The following is a 9,367-nucleotide window of genomic DNA, read 5'->3' as shown; positions in this document are numbered from 1 at the left end:
TTTCAAAAAGATTTGTTAGGGTCACCACAAAAAAAAATTTTAAAAAATCCAGTAGAGTCTATTGTAAAGACCATTTCAGTTTGAGATCTTTTTCTTTTATTGTGGCTATCCTGATGGTTTGCTGCATAAAGCACTCCAGTGGGTTCTAGGGGCCTAAATTCCCTCTAGAAACATGTCTCAATCTGCAGAATAGATGAACTGCATGCAGACCGATTAATGGAACAATTCCTGTGACACTCCTAACACCTGAACTCTGCCCAGGGCTCTTTTTTGGCTTAGGCCAGCAATGCCAAGGAGCAAGATCACAAGTTAACAGTGAGGATAAGTCTCTCCAGTACCTGACAACAGTCTCAGTCATGATTAAAATTGTTCAGAAGAGAGATAATCACAGGCCCGATTTCCAGATCTGTTAGTGCTTTCACACAGCACTGTCCCTGTCTTCATTCAAGTAATGTTATTTTTCCCTTGCCTCAGTATTTCAGACAAAAATACCTCAAATAATGAGGTGTAAGATGCACGTCCCTTGACAGGCCTGGCAGAACATTGGGTGCAAAGGGATGCACAAAGTCAGTATTCCTTAAAAACTGCTACTGCAAGGCCAAAGAGTTAATTAATTTATTTCAACTGTCAGTCTCATTGACTATTCAGGGAATGCTATTATGTGGAATACCTCTATAGGGATTTTTGAAGTATTCCAGCACAAATCACATTTAATGTGATTTGAAGACAACAACCAAATTAGAGGTCAGACTGAGATGGAAAAGACAGCAACGGCAACAAAGGAAGGTCCAGGGTTTAAGCAGCAAAACACCGTAAAAGAAATTAAAATATCCGGAATTCTGCCAAACAAAACAATGGAAGTTTCTAAATAAAAAAACCTGAATACCCAGGGAAGACAGAAAGGCAGGCAAATTAACAGACTGTAAAAACCATCCCAATCTCACACATATACCTCCCATGTTCCCATGTACAGGTTATTTTCCAATGTTCCTCTTCCCAGCTGTGCAGATACCCATCCTGCACACCAGCCCATCAAGTTTCAGGTGTCGTTTTCTTTTAACGGCATGAACTGCTCAGTTATTCCTCTTTTAAATAAACTCAGTGCTCCTACGATTTAGCATGATCAAAATAAGCTGCTTCCTTCCTCTCTGTCCTGCTTTGAGCTAAAGAGAATCAATTCAGTTCAGAGATTTTACTTCTCAGCTCAGTTCTCTGCAAGAGGCTGCACTTTCTGCAGTTCGCAGCGTGTTTTTGCAGACAGTGCCTGCTACCAGCAGTGATAACACCTGATGTTTGCAGTTACTGCCTGGGACTGGGATGCAGAAAGGCTCGTGCTTGTAATTGCTCCTGTAGTGACCAAGGTCACTGCTGGCTCCTGTGTGCCACGCTGGGGGGGCCGGGAAGTAAAAGGGTCACAAAGAAGTAAAAGCTGGCACCTCCTGGGAGGAACAGACAGGACAAGTGACCAACAAGAGTGTTCCACCCCATGTATGTCATATTCAATACAAACTGAATGATCACAAGGGTTTAGTTCTCTTTTCTTCAATGGCCTGCATCCAGAGAGGACTCCATCTGATCTTCTGCCTTTGATCTCATTCCTAAATCCCGAATCCAGCTCCTGAATCCAGCTCCTCTCTGCGGCTGAGCCTGGGGCTGCCCCCGTGCCACCCGCTCTGCAGCATCAGTGGGGATTGATATCATTGGGGAGGGCGAATCAGGTTCGATACTAGGTTTATATATATGTATATAGTTCACTATTTTTACTATTTCCATATTCATTAAAGCTGTTTTAATCTTCTTTTTCCCCATCCATAAGTCCCTCTGCCTCACACCCTTTTCCTTTCCGTTTAGAGGGGAAAAGCGGCTCAGAGAGTGTCTGCCCACATTTAGCGGCCGGCCTCGTTCTGACCCACGACACCCTCCCTGCAGCTGCTCCTGATGAGCCTCACTTTCTGCCTTCCAAGCTGAGAACTGTTATCTTATGCATACTCGCTTCTCATGGGACTGCCTAATGGCAGCTGAAGATAGAAAATGCTGGAATATCCCCTGACAGACAAGCAGGAGATCATTAATTTGATATGACCACAACCAGTTCACTGCACTCAGTTCACACTCTCATCCAAGTATAAATCGCAGTTATTTCCCATCCACATCAGTGTCTGGGCAAACCACAGCAACAATGCAGGATGCTGTGGCACATTACCTACTTGCTGCCATTTCTTTGCCATACATCACCCTCTTCCCTGAGCACAGCTTGTTTAGTTCACAGATTGAGACACCTCAGCACAAATCTGCTTTCATCACTGAGTCACACTTGGGTGACCAAGACCTAAACACATGTTATCTTTCCCTGCCTTGTCATACTGATAGGAGCTCTGCTGCAACCTTATAGGCCATTCAGAAATCCCTGCGAAGAGGCAAAGTATCCGGAAAAAATAACAATTTGCAGCATTGCCACAGTATATTTCATTGGGGCCAAGAAGTCGCACTCGTAGCAACTACGATTTCCAGATAGAAAGTTATAAAAGAAGCGCAACAGCAGAGAACTCAAGTGAGCAACCTGCCAGCGATACTTCGCAGACTGATTGCACTGAAATCTTTTAAGTAATCACCGCAATAGATACAGATTAACTCATGATTGCAGCACAGAGTATTTATTCACATTCTGCAGGCACTGAAATGTCAATATGCAAACAGGCCAGCACGCAGGGAGCTGACATCTGCCTGCTGGGACAGGGCAACGCGGGGTCACACACGTCGGCCATGGCCAGTGCCACCTGACCGCGGCAACAGCTGGTCACACGCACCAGGGAAAGCACTTGATCTTCTGCCTGACAACCTCAACACCGTCTGCACTGAGGAGACATCTGAAAAGAAATTCCACAGAGCAGCCTGCAGGAAGACAGAAGCATAGATTAAGAGGTTTCCAATGGCTGCAGCCACAACCGTGGCTCAGCCCAGCCTTGGGAAACAGCAGCAACTCCAGCCCAAGCTATTCCTCCTCTCCAATCATCCAGACACACACCTGTGTAATTTTGGATGTAGCTCTAGGACCCCTGGCATTTCAGCTGACTGAAATCTATGAAAATGGTTCCTCTGAGGAGTGGGAAGGGGAAAAAAAGGAGCAGAGTCTCATTACTAGAGCTTTCTCAAAGTTATACGAGTTCTGCAAAGTGTACCAGACAGGTAATAGCTTCCTTTAGCCCTTCCTGTGCCTACTAATACAGTTCTGTGAACACTGATCATTTGGCTCATACTATCGCTGAACATCTTTAAGTCTATACTCCTGAGATACCAATACTGTTTTAGTGTCACCTTGTTACACCAACGCAGTCGCTGAGCACTGTGCCACCTGGCTTGATCTTAATACCAGAGTGTGTCTTAAGCTCACCCACGGACTGCATCACAGAAAGTCTAAATTCTGGATTTTCTCTCTCCCACCTCTACTTCTCTCTGCCCAAGAGAAGCTAAACTGCAGAAGGATTCTAACTATGAATACCAAGATGGCAAAATTTATTTGGAAAAAGTCATAACTTTCCAAATACAAAATAAGGAAGCTGGTCTTGGCGCATGCAAGATTTTTGTACAGAATGAACCCTGGGCTGTCAGGGTGCTCCACACTGACTGTGTCCCTAGAGAGGACACCAGAGGGTTCAAGTTCCCGCGGCAACACAAGTTTCACATTGTGACACACTAACAAAGCACTTGCACTGGCAACATCTGAGTACAGCAACCTCCCTCACTTCATCTGTATTGAGTGGGTCAGAGAACTCTGCTTTCGGTCACCGGCAACAAAATAATTGGGCAAAAACACCCACTGGCTGTACTGCATGCGTGGATCTGACCGGCTGCCTGCAGAGCACACCATGTGATGGTCATTACACATGGGAAGGACGCACAAGACCAGGGGGGCAGAAGGACAAAGGTGTTTGCAGCCTGGTCACGGGTAGGGGCTGCAGTGGCCACTAAACAAGTGGCAGATGCTCTCTGATAACCCCTCTCCCCTCTCAAATGGGAAAGGAAATGGGAATAAGGCAGAGACACTTATGGATTGGAAAACTAAAACAGCTTCAATGAAACCATAATAGTACCAATAATGAAATACATACAGAACCGGTATCAAACCTCCCCCAGTGAACCAGCCCTGGTGTGACAGGGCAGGCACTGGACTGCATCCAGCAGCAGACAGGAACCAGACTCAGCAGCTGGATTTGGGAACTGGACTCAGGATCTTATGGATTGGGATTGCAGGCAGAACAGACAGCCTGTACATCACTTTAACACACTGTTCTACTCTCTTCAGAGCTGCAGAAGAGCTTGAAGGTGAAAAAGAATACAGCTATCAGGCTAAAAGTAACAATCTTTTTCACACCATTAAAAAAACCCCAAATTTTAAAACATAAGTGCTCTTATCTTAATTTGTTGAACTAGATCAATACCATCAACAATATTGTTACAGGGTTTTTTAGGGTCTCAGGGTACCCCACTCTTCTCTCGCTATGCAGAATAACAGAAAACCTTAGCACAGAGCACTTTTCTGCAAACAATGCTGCTTCTGTAGTCCATGACATGAGTGTTGGCAAAAGACTTTTGATCAGTAATAATCACATTTACTACAGAAGTGTCCAAGGACAAACCAAGGACACAGATTAATTTTGTTTGACCTGCAGGAAGGAAGAAAAAAAAAAAGCCTCTGGATGAGAAAACTTCTGTCTAAACTTCAGGCGATAAAGCAGGAACAGAATGTGCACAGTCATGCAGCATTTGGTGCAGACACAGTAACCTCACTCGTGGGAAGAGAACACGTCTCCACCACTCTTTCTCCTATTCCATCCTTGGCTTCTGAGCTGCTGTCCTTCAAACTACATGAGAGTGCCAACACTATTAACAGGAAGAATTCATTTTAGGGATCTGTTCATAAACCTGAACATCTCACGGCTTGGCTAAAACAGACTTGAAGGAGAAAAACCTCCTTTCCCTGGAGAGTGGGTAAATTCTCAGACACCACTGGGAAAGCACACACTCAGCACAGAGGCTGTTTAATTGGAACATCTACCAGATGCTAGAAATGCTAGAAGCTCAGAAAAAACAGAGATGGAGTTTTAATCAGCCATCAAAAGAAGTGGGAAGGCTCCAGCTTGTCAGTACTCGCAGGAAATCTGCAAAGAAACTTCCAGCTGGAAACTGCGAAAAGGAATGGTGAGCTGAAGAACTGCTGTGATAAAGGCCCTTGCTGGTGATAAGGCAAAGGAAACAGGAACCCTCATAGCCTTGCTTGGAAAATACATCATTTTCCACACGTGCTGAATCTGATCCCATTGCCTTCCCTTGCAGGTATCATTCCTCCTCTTACTCCACCAAACTCTTAGTTTGTCCACTCATCTGATGGGCATTTTCTGTGTTAGTGTGTGTGTGTACACCTATGCTTACCTGTAGTACTTACAGGTGCCTCTAAACTGCAGAAGTGAGCTAAAAAAACCAAAATCTAGGGAAGCTGTGGCAGAGCAACATGCTACTGAGTTGTAAATCCATCAGTAGGCTATTTGAACACACAATTTCTGACATTGCTGAGAATTACACACAGCTGAACAGCACTACTTAAACTGAGGGAACTGCTCAGCTTCCCGACAGAAAATAGGACTCTCCAACTTACATGTTCACAGCACTGGCCCTTTACTAAAAATGTTGATGATTACTTCCAGTTTACCCAAGTTATAGATCGCTTAGCCACAAACAAAGATCTTCAGCATGAAGGAACTTCTGTCCTACTGGAATTGCAGCACGTTCTGTGTCTGCCTACCTTGCTTGAAATGCAAGAAAGGAAAATATCCATGTTAAACATATTGCCAGAAGTCTATCTTTTTTTATATGAAAAGACAATCTCTTCAATATTAGTCAGGTGTCTGCAGTAGTAAAACTTTGGTAATAAATCCATTCATAATTCAAGTCAGTTTAGGAAAAAGAAACAATACAGATATTCGTGGGGGTTTTAGTTCAATTTTTAGTTTAAATATCCAAGTTACCTAAGAAAATTTGGTTTGTTACCCTGGTTAAAAAAAAAAAAAAAGAAGAAAAAAACCCCACAAAACAAAACACAAAAACCACCAACAAAAAACTCCCCACACAAAAACATCTGGCAGAAAATCAAATAAAAAAAAAATACCCGAAAGCCCCCAGCATCTGGATAGAGCTCAACAGCTCAACGCCACCGCTAGAACGTGCAGAGTCTTGTTTCATACTGTACCTGGCTGTAATTGCTTTTGTATGCACACAACACAGATGACTTTTGCAATAAACACAGGTTTCTTGTTTTGATTAAGACAATCTCTTACTATTTAACACTTAACTCCACGTGTGACGGATGAGTCCTCTATATAAGAAATACCCAGTGCTGCGTTGCTGTCAGCAGAGATGAGATTTCAGGGCTGTGAGGAAGAGTCACAGATTGGAGAAGGAGTCTCTGTGCCTCTCCGTCACACACTGATCCCTAAAGAGATGGCCACCGAGCAGAGCAACTGTTCTGCTGCTCTAAACCACACCATTACTGCACACTGGAACAAAAAGCAGCAATACATAAAGGAGTTTTTATTTTTTAAAACACTACCCAAGCAAAGTTTCAGGGACATCCTCTTCAACTGTAGCACTCACCGGAATTCTGTCACTGGATGCAAACGGGACTCTGGGTCGCAGACTCTACTGCTTTCTCCTGATGCTTAAAACTTTGGCTGTAAAGCTAAAATATTTATTCAGAGCCATAAGGCACTGCAATTCCAGTGCACTGGGCAGGGTACTAAGTGTATAGTCCTATAATCGCTGTATTTCACAGGCTGCCATTAGAATTGTGAACATTTCACTGCTGGCAGCACTGCACTGCACACACAAGGAGCTGAGGATTCAGTTCAGAGATCAGGCCTGTGAAACCAAACCTTTAGGCTCCAGCTTCAACTGAAGTGGAAGTTTGGATGCCTGCTCAGTTCCAAGATGTGGATATTAAAACTTCCCCAAGTCGAGCCTCCAGGAAGCAAATGTCACCTCCTCCCTCAGCTCAACTCAGGTCACTCACTGCTTATGGCCAGTTGAAACATTTCTCTTGTGCACATCTGGCCAGCTGTTGGTGACCCAGGCCAGCACACACATTGAGTGTCCTCAGACAGCCTCTGGAATGCAATCTGGCCTCGCAGTTAACAAAACACAGATCTTAATTAGGCAGCCTAAGTGTTAGGGGACTGCTGTGTCAGCAGACTCACCACTGAGTGTCCTAGTTAAAAAGTAGAGACTGGTTTTCTTTTTGCCACAGGAAAACGAGCAGTATTATGCTCAAGGGAAGCTTATTTGGAAGCTACAGAACATTGAAAAACGAAGCCTTGAATTTTTTCTTTTCCCTGAATGAGCAACTCTGAACTTTACCCTACTTCCTACCTCTGTACAGACTTGCTGTTCGTTTCCCCTATGTTGGAAGTCTTAGACTCTTCACTAACAAATACACAGCATGAACCAGTTTTAACAAAGAAACAGCTTTCAGTGTTAGTAAAAAAAAAATAATTTAAAAATCCAGCATAACGCAGAAACACATTTCCACTGGTAAGTTAACACAGAAGTGTTGCGAGGCCATCTGGAACAGAGAGTGTGCTGTGAAGCGTGTACAAAGGTTTGGTCTGAAATTTGGTCTCAATTTCAACGGCTGGATCAAAACCCATCTCAGCACTGGTCTGTTTGTTTCAAAAGACTCACGTGAAGGAGCTGCCAAGATGCATGGAAAGGTCAAACAAAACGGGAGTTTTGTGAATCTGCTCTGCACTCTTGCCATCACCATTCCGCTGGCTCTGTGAACTGCTGTCTCTGCACCCCTAACCACCCTTTTGTGGCACTTGTCACCTGAACTGTTTCAGGCCTACTAAAGGTAAGCAGCGGGAAGCAGTCGTTCCACAACCAAAATCTGTCAGGATTCCTACTGTTGTGAAATAACGCTGGCATCATGGGAAAAAAGTCCAACATCTCATGCCATTTACAGACAAGCCCTGAATCTGTGCTATAGAATAAAGATAATTTTGTCACACCAAAAAACACTGCCTACAATCTTTGCGACTGTTCATGTAGATGAATCCAGCTTTTGAATACCCACAGATTCAGTTTGTGAGCAGAACAAGAACGCATCTGATAAGATTTCATCTGATAACGATTTTATCAGTTCTAACTCATCAGTTTCCACTAAACGTTTTTAATTGAAGTGTCTTTCAGAACAATTTTCCACAAAAAGGGAGAAAAAAAAAAAGCCAAAAGTCACAAAACAAACAAACAACAAACTCAAAACTAAACACCCTCTTTCACCAGCTTCTGGAGTCCTGCCCCCAGAACTGTGGGATGTCCTGAGTACCACAAGAAGTGCCAAATACCTAGAGGAAATCTTCTGAATTAACCGCTCCCAAAGGCAGCACTGAAGATAAATTCTTACCTCCTATTCACACAAACAGAGCAGGCTGGAAATTAAGACTCCTCCTAACCTCCTCTCTGCTTCAAAAGAAGGAAAGTAACCGCTCCAATTCACATCCTTCCAGGGATATTAAGTGCATCATCACTCCAGGGAGTGAGAAAATTTCCAGCTATTGAAATTCTCAGCTCGTGAAATCATACAGTGAGAGTTTATGTTGCAAAACACTAGCAAATGAGATTTGCTACTATGCTTACCATTTAAATATTATTAATATTTCTTATGGTTTTCTGCAATTATCGTTTCAGCTCTTCCACCATTACTGTAAAAACTTCACTGAATAGTATCAAAGTGGTTGTGTGTTACTCTCTGGCTACAGGGAACTGGAGAGAAAGAAAGGTACCAAACTACAAATGTTATACAACACCAAAAAAAAAAAAAAGAATTTTGAAGCCCCTAAGGCCTTCAGTTCAGCAGTGGTCTGTATGACATACTCTGCAAAACACTGCCAGGCAGTCAGGCTTCTTCCAACACTGAAAACCTCTCCAGGAATCTCCTCTACCTCACAAAGTCCAGGAGGAGCAAAGTATTGACAATTTCCCAAATAACTCCTCACACACACCACAGATCCTGGAGGGCACAAGAATCAGCTACACATCCCACTCTGTGCACATTAAACACCTCTGACTTTCTTTGAAGAGGTAACAATCCCCAGAAGTTTATTAGGACATTCTGATGGAGCACAATTGCTTTTAAGTAGAGCAGTATTAAATAAACATTCCAGTGTTAATATTTCTCTAGGGTGGTCTTCCTTTACTTCAGCATCGTGGACTGATAACGAGCCAGTCTGAACAATAGCAACAGCGCTGAGTGCTCCGAGATATTGATTCAATTCCAACTGCTTGGAAAGAGAATCCTCTGGTTCAGACAAAGTTTCCT

The sequence above is a fragment of the Apaloderma vittatum genome, unplaced genomic scaffold (genome assembly GCF_000703405.1).
Source record: "Apaloderma vittatum isolate BGI_N311 unplaced genomic scaffold, ASM70340v1 scaffold27907, whole genome shotgun sequence".
NCBI classification, from domain to species: Eukaryota; Metazoa; Chordata; class Aves; order Trogoniformes; family Trogonidae; genus Apaloderma; species Apaloderma vittatum.
The sequence above is the reverse complement of the archived record's forward strand: the minus strand, read 5'-3'. Positions refer to the sequence as shown.